The sequence below is a fragment of the Gorilla gorilla genome, chromosome Y, assembly GCF_029281585.2.
Source record: "Gorilla gorilla gorilla isolate KB3781 chromosome Y, NHGRI_mGorGor1-v2.1_pri, whole genome shotgun sequence".
Lineage (NCBI taxonomy): Eukaryota > Metazoa > Chordata > Mammalia > Primates > Hominidae > Gorilla > Gorilla gorilla.
In genome coordinates this window covers 19,734,108-19,760,801 of record NC_073248.2, presented here as the reverse complement: position 1 = coordinate 19,760,801, position 26,694 = coordinate 19,734,108, and the positions used below count along the sequence as shown (strand labels likewise).

The window sequence follows — 26,694 nt, the reverse complement described above, 5'->3', positions numbered from 1 at the left end:
ACAGGTGGTGGTCTGTGGGAGTCCGGAGAAGGGCACTGTCTTCAGGATGGAGGCTCTACAGGAGGGGGCTCCCTGGGCGCAGAGCGAGGAGGCAGCCTGGGTGGAGGAGGCGGTGCTGGTGTTGGATGACATAGTCACGGAGGTGGAGGTAGTGGCCCAGGAGGAGGCCGACGTGGAGCGCCTGGAGGAGGACCAGCGGGCACAGCCTGGCCCTGGGCCCATGACCCCAGAGTCGACACTGGAGGAACTACTGGCCATTCAGTTGGAGCTAGAGCCGGTTAATGCCGGAGCCAGGAAGGCCTTTTCTCAGCAGAGGGGAAAGATGGAGCGGAGGCGCAAGCCCCACCTGGACCGCAGAGGCTCATTCATCCAGAGCATCCCTGGCTTCTTGGCCAGTGCTGTAACCTTGTCAGTGTTTCTTCTGCCTTCTAGTTGAGAGGTGCTCTTGGAGAAGTGTAAGTAACTTAACGGGCAGCTCGGCATCGATGTGACTATTTGGGGAAAAACAGTGAGTTGCCATGGACAAGTGTGGTTGTAGAAAGCCGGAGCAGACGCGGGTACTCGTTTCCTGCATGCGGCAGAGAAACCCTTCGTGAGGCCCAGCAGCAGACGTTTGGGGCATCTTTTTCAAGAGCAGAAGCAAGTTCTCACCAGAACAGGTTTTTCTGTGAATCAAGCTATTGTTAAGGGAGTGTGATTGCTCCCCCTTGCCAGTCCGATCTGGGACTGGGCGTCTTCCGGTATAAGCAGATTCTGCCACTCCTCAGACACAAGCAACCCTCTGCAAATCGCCCCTCCCCATGTCAGTGCAGTCGGCCTCAGAAGTATACACCCTCTGTGAACCCAAGAGGCCTTACTTCAGGGGGAAGAGAGGAAAAAAGGAGGTCATATATGGAAGCACATCTGAGAAATCCCCCACCCCAGCCTCTGGGTGCTCTTCAGCCTTCTTCCCTGTTGCTTCTAGCTTTTCCTTCCATTGCATCTAAAGGCTCTTTGACCTAAATCAGATTGCAAACCACCTCCAGATGTCAGCCCTGATCTCTGACCAAGATGAAGACATGCTGAGCTACATGATCAACTTGGAGGTGAGGCAAGGAAGACTGAGTCTAGAGGGTTTAGTAGGGGAGGGTAAGGGAAATAATTTATTCCTGTAAGCAACAGTGGGCACCTTATCTGAAAACGTATTTAAGTTTTCTCCACCTTGTCCTGACAGGTGAAAGAAGCCAAGCATTCCGTTCTTCTCTGCAAGATCATGTTGTTCTTTCAGAGTAACCCCTACTTCCAGAATCAAGTGATTACCAAGGAATATCTCATGAACCTCACAGGTAACAGGTGGCTCCCAGGATGGGTAGTGGAAGGAAGATGGTGGGTGGATCATTGCCATCATGATCCAGCCCCCTTCCCACAAAATCCTGTCTCTGTGGAATACAGGGCTTCCCATTCCACTCCAATTCAGTGGTATTAGGATTATGAAGTTAAGGCCTATCGCCTATCACCACAGACACCACAACAGGAGCCTTAACTTCTTCAGCTGGTTTTCTGACCACAACTTCGCAGGATCTAATAGGATTGCTAACGTGAGTCCTCACTGGGAAACATCAGGAATGACCCTGGTATGTTCCCGGCCACATGGGTCACCAGTCTGAAACCTGATGAAGTCTTTCCCGATTGATTCTTCTGATAGATCCTATGTAAGGGCCTGTGGCCCAGTTCCCTGCAATACTACACGAGGATGAAGCCACCTGAAGAGCGAACAGAGATTTCAGGTGAGCTGCTCAGTTGGAACTGGAGCTGTTTGATGCCCACTATGAGGGGTTTGACACACCTCCCTATTCAGGGAGCCTGGGTGCTCATTTCATACATGTAGAAATTCCCTGAGAAGAAGACACAGAGTGACAGAATCTGGGAGATTCAAGGCATTGGGCTGAAAAAGGCTCATTAGAGACTGCACTGTCAAGCAGGTTATAGCTGTGGAGTCTGAAGCCCAGGGAAGCATAGTGCATGTCCAGACTCACTGAGAAGTAAAGCTGAATCATTAACTTCAATCTGTGGCACTTGATTCCATGGCCGTCAACCCTACCGGCAGTCATCCTACCAACCCCTTAAGATTGGGCTCCCTGAATGGGCCTCCTTGTCACCTTTGCCACCGACCACAAAAGACTGTTTCGATTGATGGATTTTCTTTTTTTTTTTTTTTTTTTTTTTTTTTTTTTTTTTTTTTGAGACGGAGTCTCGCTCTGTCGCCCAGGCTGGAGTGCAGTGGCGTGATCTCGGCTCACTGCAAGCTCCGCCTCCTGGGTTCACGCCATTCTCCTGCCTCAGCCTCCCGAGTAGCTGGGACTACAGGCGTCCGCCACCACGCCCGGCTAATTTTTAGTATTTTTAGTAGAGACGGGGTTTCACCGTGTTAGCCAGGATGGTCTCGATCTCCTGACCTCGTGATCCACCCGCCTCGGCCTCCCAAAGTGCTGGGATTACAGGCGTGAGCCACCGCGCCCGGCCTGATGGATTTTCTTAAGCTATTGCCCCATCAGATTTCTGTGTGCTTTTAGTATGCAATGCATCTTGTAAGCTGACTCCATCATAGAGAATACTGGGAATGGGGCAGGTATTGCAGAGAACAGTTTGTAACACATGGTAGGAAGAGGCTTAAGAGATCACAAATGGGGAAGGGGTAGTCTTTTCTCGGCAGGCCTTAAAATTAAAACATTTTAAAGTATGGCCCCGAGGAAATACATTTTGATATGCATTTGTGTTTCTCTAGGGGACTCCCAGATTTTGAGTTGAATATGATGGAGCATCAGACTTTACCTAAAACAGCACAACTCCTAAAAAGTTACTACAGTATGCAGGATATCAGTACTCAGCATGGTCTTATGCACAGGAACTAAAGGAAAAACAGACCCAGTACCAAAAAATGCAGACAGGAAAAGGGGGTAAACTTGGATTGTATGGAATGAAAAATAAATACTATTAAGGATGTATGATTCTGCATGTATGTGTGTGTGTATGTGTGTGTGTCTGTGTGTGTGGGTATGTTTATCCTTTGGATTCAGTTGTCATAATGAATTGGTCAATCTATATGTTTTATTCTCTTCATGGAAATGACCACTCCATGTCAGAGCTAGGCCTCCAATGTTGTAGAGTGAATGGGTATGGAATACTTCGGGATTCTTCCTGCAGGACAGAGTTGGGGAGGTAAAAGAAAGAGAAAGTTTAGTTGGAGGCTCACTTCATCCTATGGAAACAGAGGTAGTTCAACAAAAGGGGTTAATGGGCACTAAGATATCCAGGGCCTAGTTTGCTGGGATAAGGCACTTCCAAAATCCTTCATTTTGGGTGTCATCAGACACACTAAGATAGCACAAGACGATGGAAATCTGAAAGTTCACTTTCGTGTTGAAGTCACATGTTCTCCTTTTAAAGCGGAAAGCATAATCCTTTTCTGGGACAATCAGCATCTCAGGACAAGGGGTCCCATCACTGTGAGAAGAAATAGGTTTGTAAGATGTATGGAGGGACTGTGGAAAAGTTTACAGAGGTATGTGGGAAGGCATTCAGGATACAACTTTTTTTTTTTTTTTTGAGATGGAGTCTCACTCTGTCACTCAGGCTGGAGTGCAAATTTCGGCTCACTGCAAGCACCACCTCCTGGGTTCACGCCTTTCTCCTGCCTCAGCCTCCTGAGTAGCTGGAACTACAGGTGCCTGCCACCACGCCTGGCTAATTTTTTATATTTTTAGCAGAGACAGGGTTTCACCCTGTTAGCCAGGATGGTCTTGATCTCCTGAGCCTATGATCTGCCCACCTCGGCCTCCCAAAGTGCTGGGATTACAAGCATGAGCCACCGCACCTGGCTGCCTTTTTTTTTCTGGCATACTTGACTAAGGGAAAACACAAACATGCAGAAGTGAGGGGAGAGGGTGGATTTGTGGAATATAAGATGGTCAGAGGATCCACGCATGGACTTTCCATCACTTGATGAACCAGAATATGGACACTGTTATTGATGTTTGCATCTTTAGTTGGGCTAAGCTTTTCTCCAAGATTCTTATTAGGTGAGGCACCAATAATGTATGTAGCTAACGGCATTACCAGCGCATTTGGAGCTCAAGCAAACCCTAGTGAGACTCTATTCTCCCCACTGATTGGCACTGCAGATTGTTTCTGGAGCCCAGGGCCCTTTTATTCTCTGTGGCCTTTTCAGCATACTTTGCATAAGGTTAAGAATTTAAAGAGTGGGAATGGGGCAGCAGATTGGTGTGTGCACTCAGGGCAACTCAGATTGGGAAATGTGTGGGGACTTGCCTACCATAAGGTCGTTTGAAAATGTCTTGCCGCAAATTTAATGCATAGGAAAAAGTTGAGGAAAGGATCTTGCAATGATTTTTCTAGGAGGTAAATAGATAAGGAAAATACGATGAGTAGATGCCAGGGCTAGTTTCGGAGCTAGCCGGTTTTAAACTGGTAGTAGGGGAAGAGCTTTTCCCAAGGCAGGCAGCAAACCAGGAACTGTCTATAATGGACCGGCATGCCATGGGCTGGTGACTCCGCCATATTGGCCACCCCAAAGAGTGAACATGGCTGACTGTGCTTCTTCCTCGAATCCTGCATGCAGTTCAGTCTAGTGATTTCACATGAGCTCCATTGTTTAGGTATTATCAGAGATCATGCTGAATTATACAGTCTGTCTAATGCTTCTTCCACTGAATATCCATACATGTGGGCCACAGATGCTAAGGTCACTGACGAACTTGCATTCTGTCTCAGTAACTCTGAAACACCTCTGTTATTTCCAGTGTCAGGGTCTTGGTGTTTTTTTCATGTTTAAACTGCCAAGTGTGTGTCTGTATTTGCGTATGTTTATTTCTCTATGTGGTTTTGTATTTTTCTCTGACTCCACCTATGTCTCTGTCTGTCCCTATGTTTCCACACTGCCTGTTTTAATTTGTATACACCTATCTCTACAACTGTGCTAGACTTTGTATCTGTGTCTTTGAACATCTGTCACTGTCTCTCCCTTCCTTTGTTTCTTTCCTTCCCTTACACCCCTCCTTTCTTCCTTCCCTTCCTTTCCCATGCCCCTCTCTCCATCTGCATCATCTATCTTCCTATCCTTTATCTGAATTTAGTTTGTAATTCTGAATCTGTTGGCAGTGGCATCAGATTATTGTTTTCATATCAGGGTGAAATTCCTCTTATAAAGACTCTCAGCTGAAGGAGATGAGTTCTTTTTGTGAGACATCATGAACCATTTATTTCAAGCCTATCTAGAAATGACAGTGTTAAAAAAAATAACTGGGCATTACAGCAAAGCCAAAAGTCACAGGGATCCCACTCATACCACTCAGTATATCCAAAAGGTGGAAAAGAGGAAAAGCGAGTTATGCCTGTGGCCTCCAAAGCAGAGTGAGAATTTTCAAGAGATTGTGTCAGATTATTCTCCAGGAGGCAGCTGTAGTTCATAGGTATGTGTTGTGTAAACACAAGTGCGATGATGAACCAAAGAAAATGTACTTATCCCTATGTTTTTCTTTTGTATTATCATTTTAAGAAACATTGTGTATACAGAATTTCTTCATGACATGTCATAAACTATTGTTTAATGAACTCATATCTGAGTTATTCATTGTGTCAAACAATGTCAAGGAATCATGATTCGTTATGACCTGTTACAGATGGGTGATGTGAAACAACAAAATGAGAGCATACAGAAAGGGCAGATCATGGTCTGAGAACCTCACTGAGAGGTTCAGGTGAGCTGAATGCATGTCAGGGATATTTGTTATTATGGGCTTTGAAGCCAAAGGACGTACTCTTTGTACTTTCATGTCTTTTAACTCATTTGGGGAGTTCGGTTTATTATTTACAGTGTTCTCTCTGCCCTTTCTCATTGTTTTTTCCAGCTGGGGCTGTTACTATTTGAAAGCTGGTTTCTTTCATCAGATCTCATAGACTTTAATGATGTTTCATTTATTTTTATTCTCCTCACACTACATAGTTTTAATTTACCTAATTTGACTCTTTTTTGTTGGTTTGTTTTCTGAGAATGGGTCTTACTCTGTCTTCTAGGTTGGAGAGCAGCACCACAATCTCAGCCCACTGCAGCCTGGACACCCCACACCCATGTGATCCTCTCAACTCAGATTCTCACATAGCTGGCACTACAGGTGCATGCCACCCCTCCCAGCTACGTATTAACTAATTAATTACTTTTTAGACACGGGTGGGCCCATGTTGTCCCAGGTTGGTCTGGAACTCCTGAGTACGGGCAGTCCTGCCACCTCACCTCTCAAAGTGCTGGGATTACAGGTGTGACCCAGGGCCCTGGCATGGCTTTTTGAGTTTTTTGCTTTTTTCTTCTGCCTCCTCACGTCTTCTTTTGAAACATGCAGTGAAGGTTTCAATTCATAGACTATAGTCTCCAAGCCTGTAATTTCTATCTTTCAGTTGATCATCTACATTGGGATTTATTTTTATTTGAATGTATATGTTTTAACTTACCAAACGACATTGCATTCTTTCCTGTGTCATGAAAAATACATTGATACAGGTAGAAAGGAATAGCACTTCTTTATAATACAATACTTTATTGACATTTATTCTCGAGGTATTTACAATTTTATGTTTATTTTTTAAATTGTCTTATGAAATGATACATATTTATAATTTAAGGGGTGACGTTCAAAAGGTCATATACGTTATGCATGAGATACATCCAGCTGATCAGCACACGCATGATCTCACCTACTTGTCATTTTTGAGGTGATAAAACTCGACATGCACTGTCTTAGAATTTTGTAGAGGAATTATGCGTTATCACTAGTTATAGTCAGCATGCTGTAGAAAAGTTTTTAACCTATTCCTCCTTTCTAATTAGAAATATGTATTATTGATCCAACATCCTCTTCACTAAACACCACCCCACCAGTGGAGTCACTACTGCTGTGAGGTCCACTTTTTAGATTTCATGTAAGAATGAGGTCATGTGTTATTTGCCTTTCTGATATATGGCTTATGTCACTTTAACAAAATGGCGTGCATACATTCAGCAGATTCAGACATACTGTCACAACTGGCTATAGCGAAACTGTAAAGAGTGCAGCAATAATTGTATGGGTGCATGCACCGCTTCAACATGCTGATTTGTGTACTTGTGGGTGTGCCCTGGTATTCTGATTTGCTGCATCACATCGTGGGTGGTTCTACTTGTAGACTTCTGAAGAGTTTTTATACTTAAATAAAAGCCATAAAGTTTCTTGTAATGCCTGCACTAATTTACATTCTCACCAAAAGTGTGCAAGGATTTCCTTTTCTCTGCATCCTCACCAGAAATGAGGTGGTGTTTTTTTTTTTTGTTTTTTGTTTTTGCCTTTTGGATAATAGGCATTCTGACTGAAGTGAGATGAAATATCACTGTGGTTTTTATTTGCATTTTCCTGATGCATTAGGGATGATGAGCACTTTTTACTGTGTCTTCTGGGCAGCTGTATGTCTTAGTTTCACAAATGACTATTCACATCCTTAGTCCATTTGTTTTCATGCTATTGAGTTGTTGGAGTTCCTTATGTACTGTAAATATTCACCCATTAACAGATGTATGGTGATCCAATAATTTTTCCCATCCTATAAGATGTCCCTTCCCTCTGTTTAGTTTCCTGTGGTGTGCTGAAGCACTTTAGATTGATATAACCCTATTCTCTATTTTGCATAGTGTTTACTTTGCTCTTGCAGTCACTTTGAGACCATCATTGCCCATACCAATGTCATGGAGCTTCTTCCTTGTATTTTATTTTGGTATTTTTATCATTTTAGGTCTGACATTGGAGTTTGGTGAGAAATAATCTACTTTTAAAATCCTTTATGTGGACATTCAGGTTTTCCCCAACCTAGTTTATAGAAGATATTCGATTTTCCATTGGGTGTTCTTGCTTCTTTGGGAAAACGTCGTGAGCTGCAAACGCAGTGAGTTAGTTCTGGGCCCTGATTGTTTTTAATAAGCTCATGTCTCTCCTTTTCTGCCAGTATTGTTCTATTTTGGTACGTAAAACTTTGTTATATATTGTGAAGTTAGGTAGTGTGATACCTCGAGATTTGTGCTTTTTACAGGATTGCTCTGGGTCTTCAGGATCCTCTGCCATTTCATAGCAAATGGAGGATTCTCAGATTGTTTTTCTATGAAGAATGGGTCGTTGATATTTTTACAGGGGTTGTATAGAATCTGTAGATCACTTAGGTAGTGACGATGTCAATCACATTTAGACAATGTGTGTCTGTGTGCACAGGCTCAGGGCCAAGAGATACTGGGTGTCATCATCAATAGTGAGATGGGCCTTAATGTCCAGCCAGATTTCCTTGCTGGACACACACAGAAGGTCCCCTTCCATTTTGCCATCTCTTCACATTTCCTCCCCGGTGAACCTTGTGTGGTCCTCCAGATTGCCTGTGTGATGGCCTGTCTTTTCTGGGGGTGGGCAGGGGCTGAGTGAATGAGCATGGCAGAGGGGAAAAAGCATGTCAGCAGAGCCTGGAATCATCGAAACGGAATTTGACAGACCTGGGAGAGCCATTCTGGGAGGGTGTAGACCTAGACAGACCTCAGGTGGGCAACTGTGTGGAGGGTGAGAGCACCCTGGTTGAGTCCAAACTGAGCCTCAGGTGGTAGCAGGCCTCAGGGCAGGGAAGGGAGCTAGCAAAGGATGATGAGGCAGCCATCTCTTCAGCCTGACTTCTCACCCATTGACCTTAGTTACTTATGCCTCTTAAGCAGCTTAGGGTTCCCCCATCGTGAAATGTGGGTACTACAGTTCCCTGATTGGCCTTTCTCCCCCAGCCCATGCATGGTCTGAGTATGCTTACCGCAGTCCCTGAGCCTTGGCTTCGCTATGTGTCCTAGCTCCAGGACCCACAGGCCTCTCATCCCCCAGCCCTGGGCTGCTCCCCAGCCTCCTCTCTGTTCCCTCTCTGAGGGCCTAACTCCCTTGGGTAGTGCTGCATGAGATTGATCCACAGGCCCTGGCTGATGATCTGGGGGACTGGGCAAATTGGTCGTGACAGATCAGGTTCTGGTTCAAAGCCAATTCCTCTGACGCCAAGCAATGACCAGCAAGGTCCTTTCCCATGATGCTCCACCGCCACCCCACCTCAGCAACCCTTCATATGCTGGGCTGTCACCATCAGCCAACCAGCTGAAGAAACTCAGTTAGGTGTGTCCTGCCTGAAACTGGGGCCTTCACCTGCATGACCCTAGAACCACTGGACACAGTGGAGCCAGTCACCCTCTATCCTGGAGCGAGAGGAGTTGGGTAGGCTCATGCCAGACCTAGCTTCCCACATACCACACCCTCTACCATGCAGGGAGGCACTCCTTACTGAGAATTCCAATGCAGTACTCCTTAATGATCACTTCATTGTGGAAGTAAATGTTGCGATGAAAGGCATACTTCATCCTTCCACCAGTACTCAGGATGGCTGAGTTCCTCCACCTGCCTGTCCAAGAAGGAGAAAGAGGATAGTCAAGGGACAGTGTCATCTAGGTGGGCTGAGGTGGCCTACTAGCTGGGGTGAAGCATGCGTTTCCCCTTCCCAGCTCTCGCAATGAGACACCCCCATGCTCCAGGAGGACCTCAACCTGACCAGGACCTTGGAACCCTCCCCCATGCTCCACATCCTGACCTGCAAATCCATCTTGTAGCTTTGCAGGAGTTCCTCGTGCTTTCCGAGCTACTTGTTCTCACCAGAAATAATCATAACTTTTAAACTGTTCTTTATGTCAAATTAAATTTTTCATTTTTATTACCTCATGTGTTGGATGAGGCGTGTATTTTTAAATTTATTTTCACACTTATTGTACTTCTGTGATAAACAGTTTACTAACATTCATACCATAATTATCTTTCAGTTTTACTTGTCTGTTCCTAAAGATTCACTGAAACTAAGAATTCTATTTATGCTTGTATCTTTCAGCAACCATATGTCAGATAATGATGCCTATTACTGCAGAAATCACATATACAGGTCCAAAGGGAGATGAAGAAGAAGAAGAAAGCAAGCTTTAAAGTCTATACATTCCTAATACTGCATCAGAATCATAGTGAAATCAAAGAATGATCACAGTCAATTCCATCTCATACCTACACTAAAATATGAAACTTCAAAAGAAAAGAAAGTTAAGAACTTTTGGCTTGTAAAAATTTTCCTATATAGATAAAATTATTGGTAACTGTATCTCACTAGAAAATATAAATAAAAATCCATGTTTTGTATATGTCTAAATATAAATATTTTTATTTCCATCAGTTACGACATGCAAGCAAGTAAGAAAGGTACAATACAATGATATATAGAAATTTCTGTCTCAAAATATTCAATTGAGACTATTAACATTATGAAAACCATAAAGAATGCTTCATGAAACTACATTATACATTACTTTTTAGTACTTTAGTTACGTTCTAAATAAACGGCAAATTAAAGGGAATTCTTCAACATTATTTATTACTAGTACCGTTTTTGTACTTGAGTAATCCTTTTGAAATTAAGTATTTAAATAAAACATTAAAAACAAATTATACTGACTGATTTCAGCTTTTGATGAAATCATATGTCTGTATTTGTAGTAATGTGAAGTATAACTTTCTCCCCACAATTAATCTTTTATAACACCAGTGTTATTGTTTGCTCTGATACAAATACTGTGATATCTCATGGCTTTAATGTATCCATATATTACGTGCTTCCAGAGAGTAGGCTTCAGACAGTTGGAAAAATTACATTTGTGACAAAATTCTAGGAGAGAATGGTAAAATGGGAGAATAGTTTCTAACTGTTGGTTAATGGATTTGTATATATTTAGATATAGACATATTTGCACACGGCAAGTTTGCATATGTACATATAAATTTATATGACATACACATAATATATGGCTTGTGTAATCTTTTAATTCACAATTTTATATGTTTGAAATTTGACAAGCAGTTACCTTAGCTATACTCAATTTGATGGAAAGCCAACAAAATCTCTGTGAACATTCACTTTAATTAATCCAATAATGTTAACTGCCGATAGCTTCATTCTCCTTGTTAGTTGTTGGCAACCAGAAGGTTGATTCTCACTCTAATTACCTCTCAGGGTGAGATCCACAAGAGACTGCCACCTTGCTGTGCATTGTGACCTCTGACTCCTCGTCTTTTTTCCTATAGCAGTCTTACCATTGCATATTTAATAAACTTTGTGCATGGTTAAAAGGATAAAAGTTCAGCGAAATGTCAAGCCATGCTGTGAAATGTTCCATTGTTTCTACATCTCTAATTGACCTTTCACATTATACAGGACAAGAAAAACAATTCAATAGGTTCGTTAGTATCCAGTCCAATGCACTGTTTCTTATTAATATGCCAGAACCATCCCTTCAAGGCACCGACATTTAAACACAGCTGGACATCTCAAAATCTCTTCTCATTAATAACCATTATGTTAATCACTGTTGCCCAGAACTGGAATCTGACTGTGAAATCCCTGGGTGGAAATGGCTCTAATAACTCAAACTATAGGAATGACTGTTTCTCAGCATAATTACTGCTGTCATCTTACTGAAACATATCATATTAGATGGCAGCTTTTAGTTACATAAATCCTGTTATTAATTTTTAATGTCTCACATTTATATGATATTGCACAAGTAAAGAACTTGGATAACTTAAATGGTTAACTCAGCGACGGTTAACTAAAACAACTCATAGCAATTCAAACATTCATTTACTTACTAGGAGTTCCATACATCATTAACTTCTGATTAAAACAAAGTTGGGAAATTGGTTACTAAAGTAGGTATCTCAGGGTATTTTAAGAAACTACCCATGCCATATAGGATGCCTCACCTGCAAGGATAAAGCTTTAGCATAAATGTTTGAAAGCAAAAAAAATCTGAACAATACTGGCAACATGGCATCCCAATCGTGTGATCAAGTGCGTATTTATGCATCTAAGGAGGCAACTTAAATGATGTATAATAATGCCATCTTCATCCACCCCAGTACCTCTTTTATTTAAAACAAACAAATGTTTCACTATTTGCAAGAAAAAATGAGTTCTTACTCTTTTGTGTAATTGGTATTTCTATTGAGTTGTTTTAATCTTCCTATAAACTGTGAATGCTTACTAACTTTATCTGTAAAGTGAGAATGTAACTGTATTTATCTCGTAATACTATACTATGAGATAATATGACTCAAGAAATATAGATTTGCCTAGATAACACCTGGGATGTACTAAGCAATACGTAATTCTTCTCATATCAAATGCCTATCATAATTCTTCAAATATTGCCTTAATACAAATACAGGTGTTTTATATATAAAATAAATGTCTTTTGTCCTTAATATCTCTCTACATTTGTCTTCACAACCTCAACACAAAACACCCATGGAATCCGTTTTCAGCTGAGCTGACTAGCAGTTATTAGGTTTAAACAAACAGAATAAAGATTTCAAAAGTAGATGACTAGATACAAGAAATCACACTGTTATCATAAGAAATAATTATTCTCAAGTGCCACTGCAAATGCAAACTTGAACAAAAAATTAACTCTAACATATTGCAACATTCTAAAATCTAAAATTTCCTCTTTGAGATCCAGTGGTTCATGCCTGGAATCCCAGCTTTTTGGTGGCTGAGAAGGGAGGACTCTTTCAAGCCCAGAGTTGGAGACCAGCCTAGGCAACCTAGCAAGAACTAACTCTACAACAGTAATTAATTAATTAATTAGGGCATCATGACATGCATCTGTTGTTCTAGTTACTCAGGAGCTCAAGGTTGCAGTGGGCACTGATGGCACACTGCACTTCAGCCTGGGCCACAGGGCAAGAATTTGTCTCTAAAAAATAATACAATAAAACAAAACAAAACAAAATAAAAACACTTTCAGGTGTTTTTTGGAAGTTTGTATAATTGCTCCAAAAGCATAGACATTGTTTAAAGTTGAGCAGGTCATGGGGAATGGGCAGAGAAAATTGTTTGTATTTTTTTCCAAAAATCAAGATAAATATGTTAGAATATTAATATAAATATCTAATAATCCTTTGTAAAATAAATACTGACAAATGTCAAGCCATTATCTTTATAGTCTTTTCCTTCAAAACACTCATAGCTTAATTGGAGAATGAAGAGAAGAACAATATTTGCACTGTACTGTGACAAGTATCACAACATATTTGGTAACTTAGTAGGAGGGGAAGAAAGTTCTTAACTGGGTTTAGAGGGGTTTGGGGAACCTTCTTAGGGTAGGAACAATCTGCTGGATCTGTAAGAATACACATTTGCAAGAAGAATGGGAGGAAAACATTGTGGGAGAAAAGAAATATTTTTTCTGTCAATGATAGAAGTACTAACAGACCATATGATGCCATCTGCCCAAATATTAGACCATACTAACTCAGTAAATATTTCTTGAATGAATCAATGAATGAAAGATATTGGGAAAAGGGTTCCAGAAGGGATTTTAAAAACCATAAAAGGAAAGGTAAATACCCTTGACTTTATGATTTTGCCCTTTTTTCTTTGCATTCTTGTTATGTTTACTACCTCATAAGCTCTGTTTTACTTTTTCGGTCTTCACAAATATCATTCATGAATCGTTCCTCATACTACTCCTCTCTTGACCCTTTGTTATTACATTTGTCTCTGATATTCCTTTGTGTGTGGTCGTGGGTTTATATGCTCATAGATACATCAGTCGCTCTCCTGGCACTGTTCGGTAATAGAGAGGCCTAGCCCCTGGGAGACATGGTTCCTAGGCTCCCATACAAATTACTTCCTGTTTCAGTTCATTCGAGGGAGGGGTGACGCTACAGAGATTAGAGAACAAGAAGAGGAGAGAAGCCAGTTTGTGTCCCTCTCCTTCTCAATAGAGGATATGTTTCCGCAGTGATACCATGGCCTGCAGGACACCGTCTCTGTGTTTCCAATACCTATACCCTAACCCTAGACTCTTCTAATGCCATTTCCTCCAACTGTCTTCTCTAAAGAATTTGGGTATTACTATTGGAGATTTAAATTAAAACTATTGATATGGAAGAGAGGGCAGGCAAGTGCTGGGTAGAGCACGGCATGGTCCTTGGCTAGGGCTCCACCCTCAAGCCTGTGCTCACTGACCTAGGTGAGGACGCGCACTTCTGTTTTCTTGCCCAAATGTTGCATTTCCGAAGACCACCCTGGCCTGCCACACCTCCATCCCGTGATAAAAGAAACCCTGAGACCCCAGCAGGCATTGACACAGCAGCTGGGCGTCGAGAGGAACCATCAGCAGAAAAAGACACAGCAACTGGACCTCGAGAAGACACTGGAGGAAGGAGAGCACAAGGACAGAGGCAGCAGGCAATCCACCGCAGAAGAACATGGAGTTCTGCCAGGCTGTGGGAGGAGAGTCCTAAGCTGCCCCATTCCAAGGGAAAACCACTTTCCTGCTCCATCTCCCTTCTGGGTCCTCATCTATCTGCTGAGAACTTCCACTCAATGAAACCTTGCACTTATTCTCTAAGCCCACCTGTGAACCATTTCTTCAGGTTCACCAAGGCAAGAAACCCCTGAATTGAGATAGCTCTCTGTCTTTCCAGTAAGACAGGGTGTCTGATGGAGCTGACTAACACAAGCCACCTACAGATGGATGAATAAAACAACACCGTGTAACACATGACCGCTGGGGATTCTGGAGCTGTGAACATTTATCCCTAGATACTGCCTGGGATCAGAGCCCCACAACCTGTCCTCATTGCGTGCCCAGAGGGGGAGGGGATAAGGGACGTTTTCTCCTTTCAGTATGAGTCTGTTTCCAATGCAGTGTGCTTTCTATAATCCTGCAGTGTTACCTCATTGCATATATTTGACAAAATAAGTTACAAACTATAAGTAATGTGAGAAGAAAATAAATGGTGGAGAATAAGGAAAACAATGAAATATTGTGTTAGTAAGGAATGTTTTTTACTTCATACAACAGAAAAAGTAAACATGAATTAAACCAACAGGGATTTCTAGTTTTCACTTGTGAAGTAGCCATAGTTAGACAGTTGCTGCGTTTAATCAGTTGCTCTGCTGCATGCTAGTAGCAGAGCTGCAAGGTAGTAGCAGTGAATTTTTTTGCTTCCTGGAAGGTGAAATCTAGCTGAAATTCAACACCATGCTGGCTCCAGTTGTTCCTAGCCAGCTTTGCCCACACCCTGGTTTTCCACAGTCTTATCAAGTCCTAGTTTATGCAGCTATTTTCATAGTATATTTTTGTTAGTCATGTGAAACAGCTGCCTGAGATTTGCTATGCTCCTGCAGTCACCTAGTATTTTTCCTGTCTCAAATTACATGCCTTGCTCACTTTTTTCCTCAGGACACTATAGGATGTTCCTTAGCTAATTTTTTTTAAAGAGCATTGCTACACAAGTTTCATTTCCCTCAAATACTTTCGATAATTTCTGAGAAACTTATACAAGTCTCACCTAAACACCTGGCACTAGACCACTGCCCATTCAGCTGCCTGTTATTGATTTCTTTCGTTGGATAAGATTCCCCCGGCAGCAACTGCATGTGTCCTCCCACCTCCACTTGGTGTCCTAAAGACCAACATCTAATGTTTTAACTCTTAGATATAGCGTAAAGCATTTATAGGATACAAAACAACAATCAGATACAAAAGATTGAGTCACTCTTTTTTAAACTCTTATTTTATTTTATAGTTTGTCTTATCGGAAACTAGAGACCCAGAGAGTAGAAACAGTGCTTCCTCTTCATCCACCCTAATGCATCTCAAACATGTCTCATCACTTGCTTTGTATGAGATGTCCATGTATGAGCTCCCATAAAATGTTGCATAATTTATACATGCAAATAGTCCTATGAAACATTATTAATTTTTAAAGATAAATCCACATTCAAAAGTAAAGATTTTCAAAACCAGAAATAATTTACAGAAATGTTACATATTGTGGCATAATTATCATAATGTGGAAATGGAAATGTAGACAAACTTTCACATTGTTATTGAGAGTACTTTTCCTTGAAGACCTATAGTTCTGGCTATCTGCATTCCAGGAATATTTTTATTACTTTTTACCACCTCATAACCAAATGACCCACAAGGTTATATTTTCCATGATAGAGTGTTTGACTAAAGAGTCAATAACTCTTGCAACAGAGAACATCCTTAGCAATTAGTTGACCAAAGTCTCAAAGTTCCCAAGGCCAATCCTTAGGGTTCAATCTCAGACTGTTACAGTGCTTTCTGTAGAACAGTGGCTTTAAGTAGGCAGAAATTTCCACGTTTATAATCTATTGGTGGAAAGTCTGGTCATAATGTAAGAGTAGCAGATGTAACTCTCCTTTCATGACAAGTTTGACCCTCAGGAGATGATAAACTTATAGGAAAAAAAATAGCTTTCTCCATTTTCCAGATGAAATTAGAGTAAATATATGAACAATATTTCAAAACATTCTGGAAAAAATTAAAGAAGAATATATTAGAAAACAAAAGTTTAGCCAGTATCAGTCTTTGACAACAAAGTTAACCATTTTACCTATACAGTATAAATGTATTTACAAATAAAGTGTATGCATAGGGAGATGTTTCTTGCATTGTACAAACTTTCTCCAGTCATATCGTAGGCACTCATTTAAAATAGGTCATTGATTGAGTTACAACCATCACCTTAATGCAAATAATACAGTAGAAAGTTTTTTAAAACAGAAGACATGTACACATTTGTTGGTCTTCCAGTTGTACTGTTTCTTTTGTATGCATGTGTGTATGTCTATGTAATTTTATATAGTTATAGAGAATTGATTTCATGCAAGTAATTCGAAAGTAACCAGATTTCCTTTGTAATAAAAAGGAAAATGATTACTTGAAATTTTAGTTGAAGAGTAAAACTGTGTAAGAATTTATCCTTCTCAGGGAAAAGAAGTGTTGTGCTTTGCAGACTGAAAGAGTTCTTTCCTGAGTAAGCCAGTGTTGGTATTTACTGCAGAAATAGATTTGTTTTGGTAGACCTCTGTAGCCAGCTACCTGCAGAGAAGGAAATCCTATTAGAGATAATTCTAAATAGAATAGTTAAATATTCTTTCATTTGGGTGAAGCTTTCACATATGATATTCTTTTATATTCAGCATAATTATAAGCATTTAGTTTTAACACACTTTCCAAAAAACTAAATTTATTATAAAAATTAACAAGAGAATTGTATATCCCTCATTTAAAATTTTTAGCCTATTCAAATCTAAGAAGTCCACTCTGGAATACATGAAAATGAGATATGAAATGAATAAGAAAAGAAAATACAGCAGAATGTACCAGATGTTTTTCATGTGTTGGGTGTACATATGTCTGTTAGCTTTTAGTGGCAGACATCGTAGATGCCTATGCATCATATAGTCACAGATAAATATTATTTCTCTGAAGGTTTAAATAGAAAGCTAGGAAAACACAACACGGCACATATACTGAATTACATTTAAGCAAAAGTGGATTATACAGTTAAATGATATCTTCAAGGAGCTTCTGATGACTCTCTCACTCAGTAGTTTAAGGATTAATTAAAGTTCCTAGGCTCTTTCAAACTTAGAAACACTGTGTAAGTGCTATGCATTATCATGGTAAAATGAGAGTGAAGCATAAGTGATTTGCAGCCTCACAGGCTCTTTGAAATGTGTGTCTAGCCTGATGGACAGTTTTTACCAACAGTGTTGGAAAGTGCTTATCAGATTTGAAGATGAAATTTGCTCCATTAAAATTGTGCTAATCTGCCAAAGCAATCTTTGTTGTATATATATGTAGAGTGATGTTTCTCAAAATAGAAGAAAACTTGGGATATGATTTCAAAAGTAATAAAATAAGGTAGAATTTTGACATCAATTGTAACTTGTCTATTATCATTTCATTGACTCAGCTGTTGCTCTTTTAATTAGTGCAACTAAAGTCCAGTTAATTTGCATAAAGGTAGCCATCCCATTTTTATAGTTTTAAAGACACTCAGGAGACTTTTCACTGTTTCCATAAAGCTTATATAGATTTTATTAGCATGTTTCCATTATGTAGCCCTGCAATAATGTCAATTCTATAATGTAATATATCATTTCCTTTAATAATGTTTTTTATTTTTATTTCCATTTTTATTATAGATTCAGAGGACATGTGCAGGCTTGGTTCAAAGGTATATTGCATGATGCTAAAGTTTAGTCTTCTATTGATCCCATCACCTAGATAGTGAACCTTGTACCCGATAGGAGGATTTTCAGCCCCTGCCCCTCTCCCTCTGTCCCCACTTTGAAGTCTCCAGTGTCTAGTGTTCCTATCTTTATTTCTGTGTGCACCCAAGTTGTAGATCCTATTCATAAGTGCAGATATTCAATATTTGACTTTCTGTTTCCTCGTTAATTTGCTTAGGTTAATGACCTCCAGCTGCATCCATGTTGCTGCAAAGGACATGATTTTGTTCTTTTTATGGCTGCGTACTATTCCAGCGTTCATATGTACCACATTTTCTTTATCCCATCCACCATGGATGGGCTCCTATGTTGATGCCATGTCTTCGCTATGGTGATGAATATGAGAATTCTTGTGTCTTTTGGTAGCTTTAATGATTTATTTTCCTTTGAGCATATACTGAGTAATAGGATTGCTGGGTGGAATGGTAGTTCTATTGTTAGTTCTTTTAGAAATTCCCAGACTGCTTTCCACAGTAACTGAACACCCTCACCACCAGTGTATGAGTTCCTTTTTCCCTGGTACCTTGCCCACATTATTCTCCTTTTTATTATTTTGGCTTTTCAATAATAACAGTCATTCTGACTGTGTATGAGATAGTATCTTGTTGTGATTTTGATTTGGATTTCTCTGATGATCAGTGATGTTGAGCACTTTTCTTATGTTTCTTGGCCACTAGTATGTCTTAAGAAGGTATTTTATATAAACATACAATTATTTCCTGTACCGATATGTGAAATTCTGCCTATGTCCTTCTCCTCCTACTACATGTTTTTACATGGATAATGAGTCAAAAAATGTGATGTGCTGGTGATATGTTTTATTTCATACATGTAAAATGTTTTTCTTTGAAAAATACCACATGTTCTAATTTTTAATTTTCTTAATTCCTTGGAAGTGGCATTGGGGACAGGGGAATTTTAAAGCAATTACTTAACAAGGTGATTCCAATGTAAACAGTATATTGTTCATTATAAAGTTATTTTGTTTTTGAGTAAAATTTAAAAAAATATACAAATAGAAAATAATATAACAATACCAATTTAACCCACTTAAAAATAACAGCTATTAAGATATTCCATGTTCTATTTACATTACCTCTGGTTGTAATTGGAATATATGCCCTCAGGTTCATTTCCTTACTTCCATTTCCTGAGGCACCATTATCATGAACTTGGTATTACCTTCATATTTTTTAAATCTATTAAAATATTTATTTCTAAATAATACTGGTATTTTATAACTTTTTAATGTTTATGTGAATAAGGTATTATTTCACATATTTTATTCTGTTAACATTTTTGTTGAGAGTTGCCATTATTGATGGCATAGTTATCAGTCTACTGAATTCTCATATTCCATGATGTGTTTATTGAAATGCTACAATGAAAAACCTTCCCTATGCCTCTGGGTACACATGTGTGAGAGTTTCTAATGAATATGCTAGAAGAATGGCTGGACTGCAGTGTGTGTACAGTTTTAACCTTGAGGGGATGAAATATTCTCACTGGCTCCCTGGACTACCACTTTATTACTGTTGTTGATCCATGCTAATGGGCTTAGCATATGTCTTAGATTTTTCTTAGATTTTTCATTTTTAATGAAGTATTATTATAAGTTACATTGATTAGAACCAGCAAGCATGTGTTAAATGTTCATTTTGTTTAATAATTACAACTATTGTCAGGCCTCTATCAGTATATGAGAAGAATAAAATGTTAGCAGAATGATGACTTTAGTAGGGAGATAAATCTGAAAATCAACTTTATCTTCCTGAAACAGTTCATGCAAAACACAGATACTGCTACTTTTTCAAGGGCAGCATGCCGCAGACTGAGTGATAATAAATATGCACTGAGTCAGTAGTGGCTGGGGATGAGTAGTTTCTTCCAGTCTTGCCTGGTGATGGAAGAAGTATCTGACATAGTTTTTTTTTTTTCCTATGTGGTCCACTTACATGACACTCTCGGGTCATCATATGGTAGGTCTTGGGAAAATGAAGGAAATAATAGGCTAGATATATGTAAATTAAGTGCTGGAAATAGAAGCTTAGCAAACAGAAAGTAGTCGATTCGTCTGGCCACAGTGGTTTTCTCATCTCTTATATACTTACAACTACCTATTTATGGGCTGTTTGCTAATGACTATTTAAAAAAATCTGTTTCAGCAGCAATGGCCTAAAAATGCAAGTAGGTATTTAATTAAAAACTACTCAGTTTCCCTTTCAATCAAATTATGGGTTAAAGAGTGCCAATAAACACATGGTGTAATCATGAAGCCTTGTAGTCCATGTTGGGACCACAGGCTAAAAGTGATATCCTGAAATCCAGAATACAGAGGGCTGAAGGGAAAAAGCAGCTGCTATTTCAGAAGATAATACTTAGTTAGGCTAAGAGAACTATGCCTGAAGATGACATTTTCACAGGTTTAGAGTGTGAATTCGGAAAAATTAAGCATATAATTCTGAGATGCCTGGCTTTTTATTTATATTATATTACTATTTTTAAAAATCAATTGTGTACATGTTAATTCTAAGTTTTCTGCACTTAAGAAATATGCGTCAGTAATTGTTAGCATGTTAGCTCCATTAGCTACAGAAGAAATTCCAAATAATTGAATAATGCCATTTAGATGTTTCAAATAGAAAATTAAATTAAAAAATGGTTTAAATTTTTAATCAATCATTGCAAACAAAATAAAGCTGTTGAATTCTATTGTGTCAGAAATAAAACATTGAGGCCGGGCGCGGTGGCTCACGCCTGTAATCCCAGCACTTTGGGAGGCCGAGGCGGGCGGATCACGAGGTCAGGAGATCGAGACCATCCTGGCTAACATGGTGAAACCCCGTCTCTACTAAAAATACAAAAAATTAGCCGGGCGTGGTGGCGGGCGCCTGTAGTCCCAGCTACTCGGGAGGCTGAGGCAGGAGAATGGCATGAACCCGGGAGGCGGAGCTTGCAGTGAGCTGAGATTGTGCCACTGCACTCCAGCCTGGGCGACAGAGCCAGACTCCGTCTCAAAAAAAAAAAAAAAAAAAAAGAAATAAAACATTGAACAATGTGTGATAAATGATTTTTAATGTTCAGTTAAAATGCTAAACATTGGTGATAACTTTCATTGGTGACAACAAGAAGCAACTTTGGAAAAGCTTGCAAGTAACTTTATTTAAAAATCAATATAAAATTAAAAGAAATGCATTTTCCAGAAAAGAACTATGTATAATTATTGTTAAGAAACACATTAATTCATATAAATATGTTCCAGAATCGTTATTCTGCCTACTATTTCTAATATTTAAATAATAAATTTAAAGACGTTATTTTTCTCTTTTGCTTCAAGATATACAATTGTGGTTTTAAATTTTTGAAGGGATTTCATTTTCGAAAATATTTGGAAGATAACTATTTTATAGATCCATCCATACAGTAAAAACAATTTGCCTGTAAGGAAATAATATATTAAATAATAAATGGTTTTGTATATGTTAGTACTCTTTTATCCTAAAAAAGTTTCCATTGGAACAATAAAGGTTTTAGTCACTCTAATTTTACTAAATATCATTAGATTGTCCTGTGGATTGATGGGAAAAAAACTATCATTCCTTACATTCTTGACTACACTCAGTAATTATTATTTTAATAGTTGACAAGCTAATGAACAAAAGTTAGAACCTAATGTGGTTTTCATTTATATCCCCGGATTACTAATGAGCTCAAGCATCTGGCCATTTTTCATTGGTCATTTGACTTTCCTCTTTTCTAAAAAGGATCTAATTATTTACCTGTACTGCTTTCTTCTACTGCGCTAGATTGTATATATTTTTTCTTGTACATTTGTATGAGTTATTTTGATTATTTTAGATACTGGTATTTTTATTTATATTTTTCTTAGTAATGTTCTGGAGTTTTATAAACACCCAAGATAGTTTTTAGAATTTATCATCTGAAGATTTTCCAAAAGCTAACTCAGAAGTCATTTGAGGCCATAATGCTGACTTCAAATGAAAAAATTATTTTGCCACTTTAGCAAAACATACTTTAAAGATGCTAATTAAAAAGCACTGAAGCGCTCACTTCTATCTTTTTAATAAAACTTGCATTTAAATAGTCATTTCAACAAAATCCTTTACCCTTACAGTAAGAACGAATTATTAAATGTTGATTACCTAGCTCCTGGATGGTTGTCTAAATATTTCGCAATTGTCATTTTGGTAATAATCACTTAGCATACTTGTGAGAATTACTCGTTCTCCAGGTCTCATTCCAGGTGATTGAACCAGGATTTTGAAGGAAAATAGCTATAAGTTTCTGGGTATATATTTTATTTATGACCCATGTAATTATTTGAGGATGTTTGTGAAACTGATCTGACACATAACAGAAAGTAAAACGACAACAAAAAAATCAAAAACAGAACAACAACAATAAAAAAAAATAAGCCACACACAAAGAATATCGAGCCAGGAGTCAGGAATAAATATGATATCTTTTCCTAACCGCAGCCTTCTCAATTCATATGGCCCTATCTTCTTTTTCATTCTTGGTAAATACTACTCCAACTGTCTAGCACTTCACGGTAGTAATTAACCTGTTAGTTTGCAATTTAGCAAAATATATGAAACCTATTTCTGAAGATTTTCTTTAGGATCATTTTTCTAGCTATACAACATGTGTCAGTTAATGCTATGTATGGCTATAAAATAGCAGTATTTAACAAAAATATTTGACCACTGTGGCAAAATTATCTTCTGTAATGATCCACTGCTACTAAGATTACATTGACATTTTGGAGACTGTACTGACATTTTGAATATCATATACTCAAGGAAGATTGGAAAGCGTCTTCAGATGTCATTGTCTATAATGAAAAGAGTTAATACTCATATTAACTTTCAAATTTTTCTATGTTAAAGCATGTGTGCAGGTATTGGATGAACAGGTAGGCCACTGAAGCATGGCTGTGCTTAAAGTTGTAAAAGTTTTGGCAAAATTGTGCATACCAACCTCTCCACAGAAAATTTGATTTTGGCTCAGCTAGGAGATGTTGAAGAAAATTATATTTTTTATTCTAAAAGATCCCCAGCTGGTTCTTAAAGGGAGATAGCACAATATTGTGGAAAGAGGTAGTTTTGCAATCTGAAATTAGACTTTAAGAGAAGTTAGTGACTTTGAGAGTCAAATTTCAGATATATGAAGTGGGGTCTAAAATATCTAGTACCTGTGTGTGTACTTACAAAGATCATATAATAACAATTGGTTCCATTTGCCTTGTACTTTTCTGTAAAACAAAGACATCATTTAATTGTGTTACTTAGTATAGATTTGTGTGGGCATTTTTAAGGATCATTTATCTCATCATAAATAAAATGGTAATACTGGCAGAGAATGGTACTTACTCCAACATTGACATTGTAGAGCTCCAGCTGTTCTGTAGAGAAACTGGTGTGAATTGAAAAAAAAAAACTGGACGATTGAGGGTTACTTAGGGGCCACCCTTTACTTACTAAGACTATGTAATTCTTGGAGAGGACACACAACCTGTGAAGAGTTGGATGTAAATGATGAAGAGTCGTTGAGAAAAGGCTGCCTCAAGGATCATCCTCTACATTTCTAGCTTGAAATACACGGTATTTGGTGCTGTGAATTTCTGAAATAGTGGAAGACTGTAGGAGGAAACATGTTTTGGGCATGAAATGAAGGTCTGGTTTTGGTATGTGGAGATGTAAGGCATGCAGTTGGACTTGCCAAGTCTGAAGGTAGAACAAAGATCTGGCCTGAAGTTGAGAATTTCTTAATGGTCAGCATAGAAAGGGTGTTTTAGCCTTGAGAAAACCCAAGAGGATCCATGACTGAAATCTGAACAACTTCAACACCTGTAGATTTAGTAAAGATGCCAACAAACTACAAACCAGGTTCATATTAAATGTAATAGGAAAAGACAAACAACTTAGTGAGAGGCATTCAGGCAACTAGCATTTAGCTAGCTATTAGCTAGAAATTTTGGAAAACATAAAATGTATAAAGAATCTTTGATCAGGTTTCCAAATCTACAAAATAAAAACCACTTACATGTTAGAAGACAATATACAAAATGATATTATGATAATGGTACTATTTAATCCTAATACACAAAAATGAAAATTATTGTGAATGAAATCAATAGACAATATATTTTCTATCACTGTCTTTTCTTCTCAATTTGTGTGTTGTTTTAATTCACTAAGCAATGACTCCTCTTAATTCCACTACTTTTTATTTAACACTGCATTTTTTTTCATATGTGCAATATTACACTGCCCAATAGAGAGAAAATGCAGAATTTGGGCTATTATAAACACCTTAGTTTTTCAGCTTTGGGCTTGTGCAGTGTGGTTAATTTAAAGGTTCTCATCAGGCTTTGATTTTTCTAGTTTCTGTAATCACTTCTCCAAAATAAACAATGTCTGAAACTGATGACTACAATAAAATTAAAATTATGCTGGCTTTTAAGATAATTATGTTTATGTAAATTTGATGCTTTTTTGGGGGGGTGTGGGGTGGTGGAGACAAAGCTTTGGTCTTGCGACCCAGGCTGTAGTGCAGTGGCTTGATTTTGGCTCACTGCAACCTCTGCCTCTCAGGTTCAACCAATTCTCCTGCCTCAGCCGACCAAATAGCTAGGATTACAGGAACCTGCCACCACACCCAGCTAAATTTGAATATTTAGTAGAGATGGGGTTTCACCATGTTGACCAGGCTGGTCTTGAACTTCTGACATCTGTTAATCCACCAGCCTTGGCCCCCCAAATGTGGGGATTACAGGTGTGAGCCACACCACCTGGCCTTCAAATTATGTGTTCATACCCATTCACTTCCACAATTGTTTGGAACTATCTGCATGTTCTCCTCGGGGGTGGGGTGATGGAAACAGTATCAGAGTTCTTGAAAAATTTATGAAAGACAGAATGACAATACTATACAAGGTTTAACCTATTCACAATACTGTATTCACTGAATAAAAACATTACTTTTAAAATTCTACTATTGACTAAATAAATAAAATACATTCTTTCAATCACTCTAAAATGTGTGTACATAAAGAGAATAGAACCAGGGTTCTAATACATAAACAAATAAATGAGGCTGGGCATGGTGGCTCACGCTGTAAGCCTAGCAGTTTGGCAGGCAAAAGTAGGTGGATCACTTGAGATCAGGAGTCGGAGACCAGCCTGGCAAATATGGTGAAACCCAGTCTTGACTAAAAATACAAAGATTAGCTGCACATGGTGGCATGCACCAGTAATCCCAACTCCTCAGAAGGCCGAGGCAGGGGAATTGCTTGAAGCTGGGAGGCGGAGGTTGAGGTTGAGGCAAGATCCTGCCACTTCACTCCAGCCTGGGTGACAGAGCAATACTCCTCCAAACACACACAGACACCCCAAAACAACTAAAAAATGAAAATAAAAATTTTGTACTCACAGTTAAACTCACATATCTAACAGAAAACAAAAAGTACATTAAAACAAAGTTTCCACAAAAAGCAAATAAAACAAATTTATCACCTTGCATATAAAATGAAAATAATAAACTGAAGAGAACTATACGGAAAAAAAAAAACAAAATTTCAAGTAAGTACTCTAAAAGAAGCTGAAAGTCACTCAAAACTTTTCTGGATTCCATGTCTCTACAGTGCAAATATGATCATAAAATTTCCCAAGGGCAGAACAATCAAAATGTATCTTAAAACTCAATAAACACTTGCAAGTCTCACATAAGAATTGTAACGGAAAATGGACGCATCTGCAGTATTTCTACACAAATCTGAACAAACACTATTGCTTTGTACTCATTGTTACACTATTCCAAGAAAATAACTTCCACATTAATATTAGGGGATGTGACAAAGCAGGTCTTCATCATGATAAGTAACACTGGGTGTCCACACCACTACTCAGGTCGCCTTAATTCCCAGCCAGGTTCCCTCCCTGGACACACAATGAAGGGCTCATCCATTTTGCAGTCTCTTCACATTTCCTCTCCTGTGAGCCCAGTGTGCTTGTCCAGATTCCCTGTGTAATGGCCTCTCTTGTCTGGTGGGGCAGGGCGGGGCACGGCAGTGTGAGTGATGATGGCAGAGGGCAGAAAGCATCTCAGGGAAGCCTGGGATCATTGTAACAAAAAATGATGGGCGTGGGACAGCCCATCAGGGAAGACATAGAGAGGGGCCTTGGGAGGATATCTGGGTGGAGGGTGAGAGGGCCCTGGTTGAGCCCAAACTGAGCTCCAAGTGGTGGCCGGCCTCAGGCCTCAGCCGGTGAGGGATGATGAGACAGCTACCACTTGAGCCTTGCTTCTCACCCAATGACCATAGACACTTATTCCTCTTAGGTGGCTTAAGGTGCCCCAGTCCTAAAATGTGGGTGTTACAGTTCTTTGATGGCCATTTCTCCGCCAGCCCATGGATGACGTGGG

The 26,694-nt window shown here is 39.1% G+C and overlaps 2 pseudogenes; one reads left to right on the top strand and one right to left on the bottom strand.

Moving 5' to 3' along the window:
- The window catches only part of LOC129530205 (centriole and centriolar satellite protein OFD1-like), an 812,440-nt pseudogene that overhangs the window by 272,041 nt on the left and 513,705 nt on the right, over positions 1–26,694 (bottom strand).
- LOC129530246 (testis-specific Y-encoded protein 2-like) lies at positions 32–2,787 on the top strand (annotated as a pseudogene).